General features: G+C 43.8%; 1 protein-coding gene and 1 long non-coding RNA gene across 5 annotated transcripts in view; one reads left to right on the plus strand and one right to left on the minus strand.

Moving 5' to 3' along the window:
- Positions 1 to 18440, plus strand: part of LOC139061302 (calcium-activated chloride channel regulator 1-like) — a 380566-nt gene that overhangs the window by 284711 nt on the left and 77415 nt on the right. The gene's annotated exons all lie outside the window — the stretch shown is intronic.
- LOC139046986 (uncharacterized) lies at positions 969 to 12263 on the minus strand. Its single transcript, XR_011507025.1, has 5 exons — positions 11904 to 12263; positions 10888 to 10993; positions 9355 to 9455; positions 6845 to 6957; positions 969 to 1092 (listed from the first exon to the last, which is right to left on the minus strand). It is a non-coding gene; the product is annotated as an uncharacterized lncRNA (long non-coding RNA).

The following is an 18440-nucleotide window of genomic DNA, read 5'->3' on the forward strand; positions in this document are numbered from 1 at the left end:
TGAAAAAGGTCGACCCTCAAAGGGTTAATTTTATTCATGTAATCTTTAGAAACGGATGGCATAAAGGACATACTTGTTGACAGTTTCATGCGAGTCATGAACGCGATGCACGCGGGAGTTAAGCATCTTTAAAAAATGCTCTAGAAACTCGCGAAAAGCAAGTTTCTATAACCTCTCACAACACCGAGCTTCACCTACAAGTGTTGTAACATTTCCTTGCAACGTGCAGCACTGTTTTCACAGACATAGTTTGAATCACTGTGTCACAAGCTCTGGAAACAAAAGTGCATACGTAAGTGCTAAACAAGCACATATGATGCCCTACCCCTACCCCTACTGCACAGACACATTTATCTACACCAACACATGTAGATGGATTATGTCATCCATTTCGTAGCTTCTGATCATGTTCCAAAGCATGAATCTCATAACTGCAAATTCTATAAGAATGTGACACCGACTGATTACTTGGGGACAACATGAAAAGACAGAAGGCCAAACAACACGAGCGCAGCCCTATTGAAAAAATATGTATGAGAATTTCACGAGAACTTCTGTACACTATTATTGCTCCGTAGACTCGACGACGTCGCACATCACATGTGTACGAGTGGACATCGTCAATGAACGAGATCGTTCTCGTGTGGGTATATTAAACGAGATTATTCTCGCATAGCTGTGCTTGACGAGATAGTTCTCGCACGGCGATGCGAAACGATATCGTTCTCGTTTGTGTATGCTACATGAAAATGTTCTCATTCAGCTATGCAAAATGACACCATTCTTGTTTAGCTGCATTCTACAAGTGTTCGCATTTGTGTTGAATGAGTTCTTTTGTTCATGCAATATTTTTGGTGAAGTTCCACACAGTAACACATTCTGCCAACATTGCAGCGATTAATTTCGATCACGTGAGTCGGCCGATGTGCCAGCTCAGAGACAAAGAGGACACTTTTTAGGGCCCACAATTAACACAAACCATCTTTATTTTGTATTCCGAAGCATCGTGACCAGGTGCTTGTTCAGGTCCTTCAGCCTCCTTGCCTCCGTATCCACAGTGTTCGGCGTTTTTGAAACAGTGCTCGTATGCATCTGCACAAAAATGTAAACAAAGCAGCCGGCCCTGTTAGATTACAACAAGCCATTGGAACTGACATGCACAATAGGTAGCTCCACTGCATAACTGATTTGGCTGGTTCTTGTATGATATTGTGTGTAAAGCGTGAACATCTCACAGAGAAACAGGAAAAAGAGAACACGGAGGCTCATGAGTTTTCTACCTACGTAAATTGATATTTCAAGATTAACCACAGCAGTTGAAAGCAAGTGCTCGTCCTCGCATTGTCTTGTTCTCGTCTCTGTTAAATGTTCGTGTTTCACAAAGAATAGAAATGGCTGCAGAATTGCAATACAAGACCACTGAAATAGTCTAATACTTTTCCACAAGTATTTTACATTAAATGAACAAGTATAACCAGCACAATGCGTTGGCGGGCTAGTTGGTGCGAATCCATGAATACTTTGTTTAGCGCGAAACGACACACACAAGAAAGACGACAGGACAAGGCGCTACTCTGAACTGACAGCATTTTATTGCGTCACTCCTTTATAGACCGCTCAAACCAAGGAACATGCGCAATGAGCACCATGCGGTGGAGCCACCAACAACATCCGATCCAAAGAGCGCACTCATGCGACAGAATCCAAAAAACCAAATTCAGCGCTGTACAAAGTTAAGGAAAGCACACTACTGCACTGCGACTCCAATGACTTAATGAAAAATGCTTCCGATAACTCTCGGGCGGTGGTGTCACGGCTCTTTTTCAAGATCGTGGTATCAGAAAACATGGGTTTGCATTTGGACGTTTTACAATGCTGAGCCAAATGGGAACCTTTGCCTGTTGCTATGGATCATGTATGGCTTATGTTCTCTAAGGCGCTCGTTAACACAGCGGCCTGACTGCCCTACATACATTTTGCCGACAAGGGAATCTTATATAAACGACACCGACGCTGCATTCTACAAACTTCACATAGTTCTTTTCACAATCAGGTTTTTTACTTATATTGGAAATACGGCAGCACAACATTGACAGTTTCTGAGGAGCGGAAAACACTACCGGAATTTGGTATTTAGTGGCGACATTCTTTAGATTGTGAGCCACTCTGTGGCAATACGGCACAACTTCAGGCCTCTTCTTTTGTGTGATGCACTTACTTTTGTGCCGCTTCCCTTTCAGTTTCTGAAGCAATACTTCCGAGACTGATGTTACCACCACACTTGGGTAACCAGCAGTCTGCAGCCTATTTAACTGTGCAATGAAACTCATGTTCGCAGAGTGATGACAAGATTGCATTAAGGAAGATTCTAAACACATCAAAGCAATTGCGCGTTTCACAGTCTTTGAGTGCGCAGACGCATAAGGTAAAAGTTCCTTACGTGCGCGTGGCGAGTACATCCGAAAGGCGTGGCCTGTTTGTAAGGATAGCTGCAAATCTAAAAACTGGAGTTTACCGTCCCTAGATAGCTCATGTGTGAAAGTTAAACCTTTGCCATTGTCATTGAAAAGTGTTAAAATATCAGCTACCGTCACGAAGCATTCGTTGTTGGCCTGTTTTATCACAACAAGAAAATCGTCAACATATCTAAAAATTTGAACCGAGTCATTGTTTAAGGCACTCTTAAGAGCGCGGTCGACAAAAGATAAAAAAATATTACAAAGAGCAGGCGCCACACATGAACCAATACACACACCATTTTTCTGGATAAAAAGGTTATTTTCGAACAGGATAAAAGTTGCACTTAAATAAAATTCAAGAAGGGACATGAAACCTTCTGAAGACAACCCGGTGGCATTGCAAAAATCTACCTCGCCACTTTCTTCGATGCACGTCATCACACTGCGAAATAGCTCATCATGCGGTATTGAATAGTAAAGATCTTCGACATCAACAGAAAAAATGTCGGCTACTGAATGGTTGTCTTCCAGAAAGGAAACAACATCGAAAGAATCCTTTATGCCATAAGGATCATGAATAGTTAAATGCTTCAACTGTTTTTGCAAAAAGCGGCTAACCAAAACCTGCCAATAGTTGTTTTCACTGACTATTGTACGGAAAGGCACATCCGGTTTGTGTGTTCTTGCAGTGAAAAAAAAACATCTAAAGCAAGTACCTTACATTGTTTACCATCTTTCACAATCTTGGTGAGGCCTATATTTTCCAACAAAGAAATGGCTTTGCGTTTTACCTTCTGAGCTTTCTCATTTGCCAGAATGAAGTGTTTGTTGACAGCCTCAATGGCTTTTTTTGTTGAAGACAGCAGACGGAGCTATCACAAACCCGCCCTCTTTGTCACTCAATAACAGCCGCAGTTCATTGTCTCTAAAGAAAGATACTGTCCTTTTGATCACAGCTGTCGAAGGTGGCGCGCTTCCAGTGGCGGTCCTACGAAGGTTGTCCACCCTATCGAGGAGGCACCGCTCCTGGTCCTCTAGTTCTGCTTTCCTTGCGATGCGCCTGTTCAAAGCCAGTAGCTCATGTGCAGGAATTCTTGGTTCCGTGCTGTACTTCGGCCCATTCTTTAGCAATGCAGCAACTTCGTCAGGAAGCCTGACGTCACCGAGTACCTGGAAACCAGCGGTGACCGGTTGCGTTTTTTCCTTTCTGCACGGTAGTCTGGACCGGAGGAGTAGCAGCAGCTGTGTCCACCAGAATTCTGTAGTCCAAGTTGATAGAAGTCTGTAGAAACGAAACTTCTAGGCCACAATAGGTGCATCGCGCGAGTAGCACACAGCTCTCAACCAGTCGTACAGAAGGCGTACCTGCCCCAAATTTCAGAACGAAGAATCCGACACATTCGCCGCACGTGACCGACGGAAGGCCTGACGTTCCCGAAGAGACTCGCCACATCTTGAGGAACATGTCCATTCTTCATGCAGAACGTAAGCATCCTTGCACGGCACACAGCAAAAGCTATGTGACTGACCAGAACAGCAGGATCAGGAGACAAATATCAGTGGGCCCTGATATTTGTGTGTCTGTGTCATAGGCCTCACCAAGATTGTGAAAGATGTAAAACAATGTAAGCTACTTGCTTTAGAGGTTTTTTCACTGCAAAAACGCACAAACCGGATGTGCCTTTCCGTACAATAGTCAGTGAAAACAACTGTTGGCAGGTTTTGGTTAGCCGCTTTTTGCAAAAACAGTTTAATCATTTAACTATTGACGATCCTTATGGCATAAAGGATTCTTTCGATGTTGTTTCCTTTCTGGAAGACAACCATTCATTAGCCAACATTTTTTCTGTTGACGTCGAAGATCTTTACGATTCTATACCGCATGATGAGCTATTTCGCAGTGTGATGATGTGCATCGAAGAAAGTGGCGAGGTAGATTTTTGCAATGCCACCGGGTTATCTTCGGAAAGTTTCATGTCCCTTCTTGAATTTTATTTAAGTGCAACTTTTATCCTGTTCGAAAATAACCTTTTTATCCAGAAAAATGGTGTGTGTATTGGTTCATGTGTGGCGCCTGCTCTTTGTAATATTTTTTTATCTTTTGTCGACCGCGCTCTTAAGAGTGCCTTAAACAATGACTCGGTTCAAATTGTTAGATATGTTGACGATTTTCTTGTTGTGATAAAACAGACTAACAACGAATGCTCCGTGACGGTAGCTGATATTTTAACACTTTTCAATGACAATGGCAAAGGTTTAACTTTCACACATGAGCTATCTAGGGACAGTAAACTCCAGTTTTTAGATTTGCAGCTATCCTTACAAACAGGCCACGCCTGTCAGATGTACTCGCCACGCGCACGTAAGGAACTTTTACCTTACGCGTCTGCGCACTCAAAAGACTGTGAAACGCGCCATTGCTTTGATGTGTTTAGAATCTTCCTTAATGCAATCTTGTCATCACTCTGCGAACATGAGTTTCATTGCACAGTTAAATAGGCTGCAGGCTGCTGGTTACCCAAGTGTGGTGGTGACGTCAGTCTCGGAGGTATTGCTTCAGAAACTGAAAGGGAAGCGGCACAAAAGTAACTGCATCACACAAAAGAAGAGGCCTGAAGTTGTGCCGTATTGCCACAGAGTGGCTCACAATCTAAAGAATGTCGCCACTAAATACCAAATTCCGGTAGTGTTTTCCGCTCCTCAGAAACTGTCAATGTCGTGCAGCCGTATTTCTAAAACAAGTAAAAAACCTGATTGTGAAAAGAACCACGTGAAGTTTGTAGAATGCAGCGTCAGTGTCGTTTATAAGATTCCCTTGTCATGTGGCAAAGTGTATGTAGGGCAGCCAGGCCGCTGTGTTAACGAGCGCCTTAGAGAACATGAGCGATCCATACCAACAGGCACAGGTTCCCATTTGGCTCAGCATTGTAAAACATGCAAATGCAAACCCATGTTTCGTGATACCACGATTTTGAAAAAGAGCCGTGACACCACCGCCCGAGAGTTATCGGAAGCATTTTTCATTAAGTCACTGGAGTCACAGTGCATTAGTGTGCCTTCCTTAACCTAGTAAAGCACTGAATTTGGTTTTTTGGATTCTGTCACATGAGTGCGCTCTTTGGATCGGATGTTGGTGGTGGCTTCACCGCATTGTGCTCACTGCGCATGTTCCTCTGGTTTGAGCAGTCTATAAAGGAGTGACGCAATAAAATGATGTCAGTTGAGAGTAGCGCCTTGTCCTGTCGTCTTGTGTGTGTCGTTTTGCGCTAAACAAAGTATTCATGAAGCATAACCAGCTCATGCAAGTGAATACACAGATTTCACAGCTTTTTGCTACCGCACTGCGGAATATGCAGATGGAAAACACTGCATAGATGCCAGTGCAGAATTGTTTATAGGAAAGATTTATGCACCTTTAATACCACTATAGAAACTAAATGACAGTTTTTGTTAGCATGTTAGAGCACTCAATATGACCAGCTTCTATTACATAACATTTCAGCTGCTGTCTGGCCCTGCTCCCGATACTGCACTGGTCAAACATAGGTGCAACCACACTCTTCAATGGCTTTTTGTATTATTGCGTCAGCTTTTTAAGGCTAATTTTAGCCCCCCCCCCGTTATCTGGGAGTCGTTGCATCACAGTGACGACAGCTGAGACAAGGATCTGTTTGTACGACAAGGTTAATCTTCCTCTTTTGCTTACTTAAACCTCCCCTCACTTTACTAATTATGTGGCACAGCAACACAATTGTTATATGCCGCCTCTTTAAAAATGCCTAATTTATTGTACAGGCAGAAATAACTTCGCTAACCGCAGCACTACTCAATTTTCATTAAAAAGAATATCTTACTCCTGAAGCAGTGCAACAACTACAGCTACCAAACTGGTTGTTTGCTGGTGCAAAATATTAATAAGCTTACCGGCTAATGTAAAAACTACAATATTTTTATCGTCATATCAGCATTCATAGTAGCCATGCCATGTGTCGCATTCGCAGTTGTGCAAGCAACATGCATTGCCGATTTATCTGTTAGCATTGCCCTTTCGCTTCTCGCTTGATATTGCTGGGCAAGCAGTCAAACTGGATAGTTAGACACTGCCTGTCACCTCCTTACCTTCCTTATGAATTGTGCATTAAATGAGGATTTTTTCTTGGTGAAACAGTTCTAGTTTGAGGCCTAAACAAGCTCCAAGGGAGTTTGCATTTAAGGAGTGTAACCATCCTCTGAAAACATGTACATGAGGAACACTGCAGAAAGGGCACTTCAAAAAAAGAACACGAGTGTATTTATCCCCAAGGCCAAACCTTGTGTCTTCTTAAATATTTATCAAGTCAAACTCAAAATTGGTACTGAGGTGCAAGGTGTCCACAACATATTACCTTGTGAAAGCACAGTGGTGCCTGGATGTTGTGGGACCAGCTCGGACGTGGAGATCAGCACTGATCAGCAACACTGCAGTCTCCTTACAGCTTTTCTGCAGGCCCAGCCACACCTGCAATAAAACAAGTGAGCTTGGTGCCACAAAGTACTGTATTTACTTGCATAATGATCGCATTTTCTTGTAAAAAAAAAATGGTCACAAATTCAGGTGTGTGATCATTATGCCGGTTAAATTTCCCGCAAAAAGAATTTTTTTCATCCCGCGTTTGCTGCGGGATGGCAATAGGTCAAGAAATAAGTGGCTGCCACTGTATGTAGTGCAGGACACCGAAACAAAAGTGGCGACCAGCATAGCAAGCTGAAAACACCAAATGCGCCGAACGCGATTTTTTTTTCTCTCGAGTACATTACTTGCATTGAAAGTTTCTTCCATATCAGTAATGAATAATATCGTTAATATCGGTAAGTTTGTGGCAATAACGTCGCCATGTCCACTATGAGGGTATGAGGGGGCAGAAACAGATGGGCACGCTTAGCTGCCAGTGACATAGAAAGACACGGCGGGCATGCTGCAGAAACTGCTGCATTTGTCTTCACTACTATCCTAATACAGCACGTTTGTGCTAAGGGTGGGCAAATATCTTAGCTGTGTTACAAGTGTCGGCGTATGGATAGGGTACACTTCTAACGTATCAGTGTAAACGTGGCTGCTATTGTTGCCGCTCGTGATTTGTTGCGTGCCCACGAGTGCAGATGAGAAGAATCGAAAGGCATCTTTTTTGTTGCTGTTGACCACAACCATTACAAAGCCTACACATAATAAAGGCAATTTTGGTTGTAGCTTTTTTGTCATGGAAGTGCGGAAAGTAATGAAAGGAATGAAAACGAGCATCTGCTTAAAAATGTTTGGTGCGTGCAGACCACTTGGTTTATCTTGAAGAGTTGTTCGCGTAGCATTCGACAGATGGTAAGCGCGATCATTAATAGCTAGACTTGGCACATGACATATCGCTGCAGCAAGTTAGGGGTGCAATCATTACACAGGAAATAAAACAAATCGAATTTGGACGACAAAATTCAGGGCTGCGATCATTACGTGAGTGCGATCATTATGAGAGTAAATACGGTAAATATAGAAAGTGACACTGTGAACAAAGCAATACTTATTAGGTATGAAATGCTGATATTCGCCCATAGAAAGCTTTAAGTAACAAAGCCTGCAAGATAAGAAAAATGCAATGTATGGGCCATCTGTACAAGAACATTAATCAAAGGTCCCTTCATTTTTTAGTCCCTTCTCCTCCTCATGCATAGATGGCAGTCAGGTTAAGTAAACTGGACCAGATTGCCACATAGTGTAAGCAAAGGTGGTCACTTTGTGGGCCAATTATGATACAATAGCACAACATGCATCCCTACAGTTGTTTTAATGTGTTCCGTAATGCTAGCCACCTTGTAGGCCCTACAGTGTCAAAGCATCCATAACTTTAACAGCGTTACCCAGTAGGGATAACCAATAAGTGTCCACAGCAGCACAACTCAGCATATCTATCAGGAGGCTTTCGTTACACTTTTACAATTCTCCTCTTATGGCTTCATCCCAATTTTTGTCAATACAAGCTTGAAGCCTCTGCACAATCTGAATGCACCAGGGCACTATAAAAAATACCACATCTTCCTACCCAATTCCATGTTTAATATAAGACTGGAAAGTTCACTATCATGTGCAGAACAAGCCAAATTGTTCTGGAATCAAGTAATCTTCCACTACCTGTGAAAAAAAAGCATGCAAGAAAGAGTACGTTGAGCACAGGGGTGTTGATGGATATTAAATACCACTGTCGTGCAGTAGACACCACGTCAACAAAACAGGCCAATGTATAAATGACTGGATCTGCAACCATGTCAACTGAATGCTCAGGTCATTTAGTGGTGCAAAGCTCACTTGCATTATTTTGTTTGGAAACTATGCAACTGTGGCAATGTGTTACGAGCATAGGGCTGGCAAGATTTGTGAGCCTTTCCTTACATGTGTTACAGAGAATCTGCGAGTTGGCTCGCCCTCCAGTGGATTATCAGATAGCAAGACTGCTTATTTATCATTGAAAAACAAGTGTCATAGTAGCCATGCTTCTTTTCGCAGTTGTGTGAGCAACATACATTGTCGATTTATCTGTTCTTGCCCTTTCACCTCTCACTTTATATTGCTCTGCAAGCAGTAAAATTGGATGGCTGTTAGACTGTTATGTCCTGTCACCTCCTCACCTTTCTTATGAATTGTGCATTAAATAAGGCTTTTTTCTTGGTGAAAGAGTGCTACTTTAAGGCATAAACAAGTTCCATGGCAGTTTGCATTTAAGCATCCTCTGAAAACATGTACATGAGGAACACTGCAAGAAGAACGCTTAAAAAAAAGAACACGAGTGTATTTATCACCAAGGCCAACCCTTGTGTCTTAGCATATTTCTCAAAACTGATACTGAGGTGCAAGGTGTCTATATCATATTACCTTGTCAATGAAGCAAAGCACAGTGGTGCCTGGATGTTGTGGGACCAGCTCGGACGTGGAGATCAGCACTGATCAGCAACACAGTAGTCTGCTTACTCTTTCTGCAGGCCCACCCACACTTGCATTAAAACAAGTGAGCTTAGTCTCACAAAAGTATAATATAAAAAGTGACACTGTGAACTAAGTAATTCTTATTAGGTATAAATCGGAATGAAATGATATTCGCCCATAGAAAGCTTTGAGTTAACAAAGCATGCGAGATAAGAAAAGTGCAATGTATGAGCCATCTGTGCAAAAACATAAATCGAAGGTCCCTTTTTTCGCTTCTCTCCTCGTTTTCGTGCGTAGATGGCAGACAGGTTAAGTAAACTGGACCAGACTGCCACGTAGCGTAAGCAAAGGTGGTCACTTCTTCGGGGAGCAGCCTGTAGGCTGCTTCTTGAAAGAGTATTAGAAAATGCTAATAATGCATATATGCATTATTCACAAGAGGCCTTGTTTCTCTCAGAATGCCACAGCCAATCACATATGTCAAACTGACCATTTTAAAATGCATGAAAAGTACAGCATAGCTTTGAGGGTACCCCAAACTACTGAAATTCACATCAGCCAAGTTCAGCAGACAACACCATAATCAAGCCTCTAGAAGTTGTGCATATTATTGCAAGTTGACAGAATAATGAGGAAGAGAAGGTGCGGGAGATGGTGCCACTATAGCATAGTTCAAACTCTATCCCACATCATGTGCAGAAGGGCAAAGAATGCGCAGCTTTCAGTTATACTCTCACCTGTGACAACTGCACCAGGTTTACTGACATGCGTAACAAGCAGTATGTGATACCACGTTATTGCATCCTGCAACTGATGTGACATCAGAGATCAGCTTCAAGCTTGACGCTAAGCTATACTAGGGACACATAATGAACTGGCTACATTAAAATCTAAAGCAAAAGTGTTGAACATTGTTTGCCAGCCTGTGCACTTCATATTTTACAAAAATTCTAGACAGAAATCCTGTGTTGGAAAGACAGCACGCACTTTCCTAAAGCTTTCTCTCAGCATCCACACTTTTCTATGCATACATTATTAACCATTATTTACCTTGACACACTTGTCACAAGCAGCACACTGGGAAAAGCAGAAACTAACATGTTTTTAGATCAGTGAGTTTTTCTCAGTGCTTTTGTTGCTGCAAACTTAGCCTGCTTCTGGAACGTATCTTAATGAACTTACCTAAAGCAAGTGTCCCTTTGCTAATTTTATTAGGGATTTTTCATTGCTAGCAATTAAGAAAGCAAAGCGCCAGGACTATTTTTTACGTGCATTTTCGCAATCCTATGCCACCCCATTTCTCAGCAGCTTTAGAACATCTTCACTAATAAAACTTCGTTCTCATTACTTAATGGAACATTAGCAAAATTGTAGAATAGCAAGAATTTATAAATTGCATGAGAGACTCAGAAAAGTTGACAGGTGCCAAATACACGAACAGACCCTAGAACACATAAATGGCTGTGACCGTTTAGTACGTACCTTGTCAAAGCAGGCAGATCAGATGCTTTGTCGTGCTGTTCAAGCTGCATAGTGCCGCAGCCTATGTGCTGCAGAGATGCCTCCGTCTCAGGAAATTGTAACATCCCTAAACAATAAATGTTCAGTTTATTGTAATCACTGCTGAAACTGCAAACTTGTGATTTGACAACATCGCGTCAAATTGGGGAAAGCTCTCGTACAGCCAGCTACATGAAGCTGCATCCGCTTAGAGAAATTAAATATTTCATTCTTACATCACAGGCGGTTATTCAACGTGTCAAAGGCACGAAAACAAACAACACTAAACACAAGAAATACAGGTTGCCTTGGCGACAACCTATAAGCATCAAAGTTTGCATCCAAGCTAAAATCTTCTCACGAGTCAGATCATTTGGATGCCGTCGCGCGTTAACGTTAGCTGTGAAAACATTTGCGCAACACATCAACGTACTTCTAGAATTGTCTATACGATTTCTTGCTGAGAAATTACGTATAGAAGCAGTGACATTTCCTGCTAGAATTTTTTTGCCCGTTCAGACGAAGCGATGACCCGGCGCTAGCATACTTCATAACAAAAAGAAAATAAACAATAGATGAAGCACTTAGAACATTAACCTCGGGGTAATTTTCGTGAAACTTTTTGCTAAATGTGCACTCCGATATCGAACAAACATTAGGAGATCACTGTTATTGTTCTTGTAGCTGTACTAATCATCTTCTGCTGCGCATGACAAGGTACAGTGCTCACGGAATGAAACGCGACACGGAGCATTTAGTAAAGCCCTGCAAACGTGCAAAGTACGCGAGAGAACCATGTCATGTCGCAAGGAATTTGGTGACCAAAGGTGACGAGGACTCCGATGTACGTGTACGCACCAAAATTACGTCGATGTGACACGAACTACAGCCGGTGAAAACGAATATATGCGCATTACTAAGCCCTAAATTGACGCGTTTCGTTCCGTGAGCACTGTACACTACATGAACCATAAGAATGCGCAAGGCGCCGGACTTACCGTCTGAGGCGAGCGCTCCTTCGTGTCCGTTCACGCCGCATCGACTGCAACAACAGTGCGTCCAGCGTAGTGTTGAATTGCGGTGAACTACAGCACGCGATAGCACAACTATCAACACATTCTTCCGTGCACTGTGACCCGATGCGGGAGCGGCGAGACAAAGAAGCGCGAATTGACCGCACTACGATAATCAACAACGGCGCACCGCAAGAAACATACAGCGAGCTAATAGCGTTGCACAGGCCCCAGGGCTTAGTGATCGTTAATTCACACAAAAAAAGGAGCACATGTTCTCTAAGCACCGCGTAAATATGATCAAACGATCAGCACCACATCGGCCGCCCGCCGCAACAACGCCTATAGAGCGATGGCCTATAGTCCTCTTTAAGTACCCCAATTTCTCGGCTATGCGCACCATGCAGCCCGCTGCCGTTCCCGCCACCGCAGCACTGCCATCGACCTCCGCGCCAAGCATTCGAGCGTCGTCTGCTATAGCCTGGCACAGTTATGGTTGTTAGTCGCGGCACTCGGCATTTACATGGTGCTCGCTGAATAAAGCAGCCGTTATTTCTTTCTGTTGTTGTTTAAGCTGAAGTATAATATTCTACAGACACCATACCTGAGAGTGCACGTCCGAAGAAAGTGAGATGGAAAAAAAGGTGGGCCTACAAACCAAAGTGCACACGCAATGTTAACGCTTGGTGACCCACACGTCGCCGGTACTGGCGTCTCCATGAGCGCAAAACTTGGACCGGACGCAAAAGACCTCGACCGCCAGCCACGTGCCCGAGGACAGTTACAAGGCACACGCAATGAGAAAATAAAATCGGCTACAGCACAAGAAGCGCAAACACCCGCAAGTAACGTGCACATGTCAGCAGAGCAGCGCCGCTCACTTGGTGCAGAGCTCGACCGCAGCGCCCTCACAGTCCCCGGAACAAGTCGCGCCCTGCTCGAAAGGAAGACTCGCGCAACTGAGAAACTACTTCGGTCCGAAATTAAGGGAAATGACGTCGTTTGTTTACTTCGCCGTCTGTGGTTCCGGTAACTGTGATCGCATGAGTAGCGTGGGTAGTAGAGGCGTATTAACGCGATAGCGTTAAGGAGCTCGTGTCGCAGAAAAGCCGGTGTCGTCGGCGTCGGCGGCGTTGACCGTGAGCGATAAATCACGGCAGGCGCTTCATAAATAAAAAGCAACTTCCAAGATTGGCCCGGTGGGAATCGAACCCAGGTCTCCGGAGTGTGAGACGGAGACGCTACCACTCAGCCACGAGTTCGATGCTTCCAAGCGGTGCAAACGCGCCTCTAGTGAATGCGGTGTTGCCTTCGAAACGAGCCGTGGAAAGTTATACTGCGGTGTATATCGGTAATTATGAACATGTAACGTACAGAAGTCACAATTACACGAGTTGCGAAGTGCGTTTCCGCTGCATTTCTTCTGCGCTTTCCGCACACGCAGAGCCATCTTGCGGCAAACACAGAAGACCCCCTCCTCTCAATGTACGGCGCTGCCCCGACAGGAGGCGCGCCGCGCGCGCATTGGGACCGCTGCCAGGCGCGTCGCGGGACTCCCTCTCCCCTGACGACGCTTCGCCGGGCTGCCGGTTTAGATTACTATCTATCTCTCTGCCCGTGCCGATCACGACGTTTGGCGGCTGGCGGCTGACGGCTGGCGTAGATCGTTTCCCCTCCGAGACACCGAGTTCTTTGGTTCGTTTCTTTCGCTCAGGCGCACGTTTCGTTGCCGCGGCGAACGCTGCGTTGCTCGACGCTCACCGCGTGATAGGTGGGCGCTAAGTCCGATGCGGGGCGCATCGTAAGTGATCGCTGTGCCGTAGCGCATTGTCTTATACCCCTTGGCGGGTCGACGGGAACGCTGTCGCGTCCCACTCTTGAAGGCGAAGCTTAAGCGTCCTCCAATTTTTTTATTTCCATGTTTTTGCGTGTTTTAGGTGGCCTTTTTCAACAACTTTGCTGACATTGCTTTCAACAGTGAGGACAGCCTGTGGAGCAGCCCTATCAACCGGACAGGGCCGTAAAATCTGTTTGAAGTTCGCAGCACATCGTCGTTTGGTTTGTGAATGTTAGAAGGTGTTCGTTTCTCAGCGGCGTAATCGACGACGGATTTGGCGTCGAGTGGTGTGCGCTTTGTTCCGGCTTGTGCGCCGTTCTACGGATGTGTACTGTTAATGAGTGGTGCTGTTTGTGCATCGGGAAATGGTGCCACGCCGGTGGGATTTGCTTTTTTGTAAAAACATCCGTGCCGTCTTTGTCGAGTGCTTCCGGAAACTGCTCGCCTTTTGTGCGTGCGTGTGTGTGTGTGTATGTGTGTATGTGTGTGCGCGCGCGCGCGCTTCTGATATGCGTGGAACGCGTAGGAACGTCCGTACAGTCTTTCGCGAGTGCTTTCGGAAACTGCTCGCATTCTGTCTGTGTGCGCACGCGTGTGACATTCGTCGTTATTGCGATTTGCAAAGGTGTTTTTCATTTGGTGACTGCGTCTGCGAATGCCAGGATGTGATACACGTTCGTCATTTAGAGACGCTGCTTCAATGTAGGGTCACTTACATTTTGGTTGCTTGGAGGTCAGCTTTCAACGCATGGCAAGGCATTGCAGTGCGCTTAACCATCATTGGCACACGAACTGCTTTGTTATTTCTCCTTTAATTTCAAATTCAGTTTTGTGTAGTATGTAGGGAGATAATGGTCACCAAGGTGCGACGCTCATCTCGTTTTTTGCCACTGCTGTGCACATATGAGGATTTTTTACTAGGTCAAGCCCTCTCAGCAAGTTGTGAAACACTTAGTGCAAATAATTTTTCACAGCAGTAACTGTGATCATTACCACAATTGATCACATGACATTTTTAGGGATTGTTATTTAATTACAATATTTTTAATTTATTTGTGACAAAGTGCGATGGATTTTGTCTGCTATTTTGGCTATCTGTTCACCAACCTATTTATACTGTCTTGTGGTTCTGCTTTTTATTTTTATATGTGGGCATGCATGGCCAATCGCACGCTTGCCTTCTACAATTGGACATAAACAGGCACTAACGTGCTCTTAGCAGATTTGTATTTGACAGTATTGTGATTGACGCACTTGGCTATTTGGAAAATATGCAGGTTCAAGTTCGCCCTTATACTACCTCTGACTGATATATCTGATGCAAGCAATATTATTAGGATGTGACAAAGTGCATACATAATTTATCGCTGATCAAACTGCTTGCAATAAACTTTGCCAACTCGTCCTTGTTTGAAGCATCTCCAAAGTGCTATAATCACATTGCCAGATTATTTTATTGCGTGCACAAACAAACATGTAACATTTTATTATGAAACTTTTATGGTACCTGACTCCTATATTGCAATAAAATCTTAGGCAGATCTACTCTCTGTACTAGGGATTCAAACTCTGCTGATAGCTTTTGACAATATCATTGTGCTATCCAGTGCTTACTGGCTGGTCGAGGAATGCGTCATGCAAAGGCAGTAGTATCGCCATAAGTGTTCATCCGAGAATATGTCCCCAAGTGAAAATCATTGCATCAAAATTACCGACACCAGCTTTGATGGGGATGAAATTCCAGAAGTTGAGCTCTGAACGTTTTATTTGCTCTGTAGTTTATGCTGGTATATATGTGTCATACAGCACATTGATCACACTCTTGCATTTACTACGAACAGCCAAATATATCTGACTGTCATTAATGAGCTTTTGTATGCACTACGAGTTAAGTGCACACACTTTTTATACAATTCAGTCATCTTCAAAGATCAAGTTGCTCATACGACTACAGTGCGTACACATCACATGCCACCTCACACACGTCATACATAATCTCGTCAGGTCTACACAACTCATCGCACACATGTCACTCAAGCTCTATGCATTCATATCGCACATCGCATAAATCTCGTGCACTTCGTAAATGTCTGCGTAGCACATCACACAGATCTCGCCCGTTTTCTCTGCGAGTTCGTTCAATATGCATTTCATATCGTTCTTTTCTCGTCAAATCTGTGCGACATGCATCCATCTCGTTCTATTTCTCGTCAAATCTGTGCGACATGCATACATCTCGTTCTATTTCTCACACAAATTTTTCAATAGGGAGGCTAAGACTTTTGGTTATTTGCGCGCGCGCGCTCACACACACACACACACACACACACACACAAACAAATATTAGGCCTATTTGTCCTGCCTAGTTGCAGCTGCAGGACAGCGGGATGTTGTAAACAACCACACAGTTGAACTGCTGCATGTGCCTCTTGCTACTTTGCGTCAAGGCCTGGTCTGATTCACCTTTTTGAACGCAGATTTTGAGACTATGGCTGACCTTCTGAATGTGATCTAACAGTGGTCACACCACTGTAGGCCAATGTTAGACCTAGGTATAGAAGTTCTCGACTTGTTGAGGATGCTATTTCGGGCTTCTGTGACAGAGCTTCACAGCCGAACAGTGCACTGATGTGAAAGGCAGAATTCCCTCCTTAAAAGACGGGGCATAGATGCAGTGCACATGACACTCACCAAAGAAAACAATGAGGTCAAGAAATGGAAGATCACTGTCTAGTGGTAGTTTTCCAGTAGAACACGTTGTGGGGCTACTTGGTGAAGGGCTTTCAGAAGATGAAGTGCCAATAGAGACAACACAGTAAGAAAGAACAAAGACAGGACAAGGTGCTACTTGCAACTGTTTATTGAGGTCAAAAGCAGCTGAATATATAGCCATGGGGAGAAGGGGAAGAAAAAAACAGAAGCATTGCTTGTGTGAAGGTGCACGCGCGAGAACACAGAAGATGAAGGGAATCATAAGATTAGCCAAAATCTAAAACTTATCTAAAAACATGCATTCATTTGTGTAAATATTCAGACATAGGCATGCTGACACAGGCATCCCCTCTATTCTTAATCTGGTTGGCCTCCAACAGTTCACGTGCCACAGTGTATTTGCTTTTAAGCACGATCGTTGTATCCTGAAGCCTTGCTTCACAAACTTGCTTATTCTCATTCCTGCAGGCCTTGCAATGAAGTGGCAAGTTTGAGCCATAACTATTTTTCAGCGAAAGCTTGTGCTCCCACAGGTGTTCGCTGATACATGAGCCAGTTTGTCCGATATACTCTTTCCCACACTTCCACGGTATACGACCGCTTCTTCACACTTCACAAAAGGATTTGTATGTTTAATAGAACACTCTACTTTTAGAGTCATGAGATCCAATCAGGAGGCACGAAGTAGCAAGCTTTCGGTGCGCAGCAAAAACTACAGGAATTTTATATTTAGCGGCGACGTGTTTAAGATTACGTGCCACTTCGTGAGAATACGGTATCGCCACTGGATAAGGCAGAAATTCCTTGCGGGCATGAGGTCGGTATACCGACCCTGCAATTAATTGTTGCAGTATAAGTCTATGCACTCCAAGACTGTTAAACGTGCGATTGCCACTATGTGCCTTGAATTTACCCTTAAAAAATTGTGCTGTCATAAGGCACACAAAACCTTTGACAAACAGATTTTGAAGTTGAAGAAAGCTGCCTTTCCTTGTTTGGTTTTGAGCGAAGTTTCAGAGGCGTTGTTGAAAAAGGTGCAAAAAGAAACTGAAGCAGTGAAGAAGGTCAAACATTGGAAAAGAAAGCTAAACCAGTGGTGATACCGTATTCTCACAAAGCAGTGCATAATCTTAAACATGTCATCGTGAAGTACAAAATTCCTGTGGTTTCTTCTGAGCCCCAAAAACTTGCTACTTTGTGCCGTCTGATTGGATATGATGACTAAGAAAGTAGAGTGTTCTAGTAAACACACAAACGCTTTTGTGAAGTACGGAGAAGGGGTCGTATACTGCATACCGCTGAAGTGTGGGAAGGAGTAAACCGGACAAACTGGCCAATGTATTAATGAACGCCTGCAGGAGCACAAGCTTTCACTCAAAAATGGTTATGGCTCAAACTTGCTGCTTCATTGCAAGGCATGTGAGAATGAGAATAAGCAAGTACGTGAAGCAAGGCTTCCTGATACAACAATCATGTTTAAAAGCAATGACACTGTGGCACGTGAACTTTTGGAGGCCAACCAGACTAAGAAAAGAGGGGACACCTGTGTCGACACCCCGTCTCTGACTATTTACAGAAATGAACGCATGTTTTTAGATAAATTTTTGATTTTGTTTAATCTTATGATTCCCTTCATATACATCTTACATATTTTTGCACATGCGCATTCACATAATCAGTGCGTATTTTTTTTCTTCCCCCTCTCTTCATGGCTATATATTCAGTGCTTTTGACCTCAATAAACAGTTGCAAGTAGCACCTTGTCCTGTCTTTGTTCTTTCTGACTGTGCTTTCTCTGTTGGCACTTCATCTATTGAAATGTTGTTTTCCCCCTTCCATGAGCTCATCTAGCACTGTAAAGAAGACCGAAAACAAATCACTCAACCCATTTAGTAGCCTTACTTCACGTCATATATGGTAAAAAGTTTCCAATGAAGCAGAATACCTTTACTACGCTGGTTCTTACAGCAGCT

The sequence above is a fragment of the Dermacentor albipictus genome, chromosome 6 (assembly GCF_038994185.2).
Source record: "Dermacentor albipictus isolate Rhodes 1998 colony chromosome 6, USDA_Dalb.pri_finalv2, whole genome shotgun sequence".
Lineage (NCBI taxonomy): Eukaryota > Metazoa > Arthropoda > Arachnida > Ixodida > Ixodidae > Dermacentor > Dermacentor albipictus.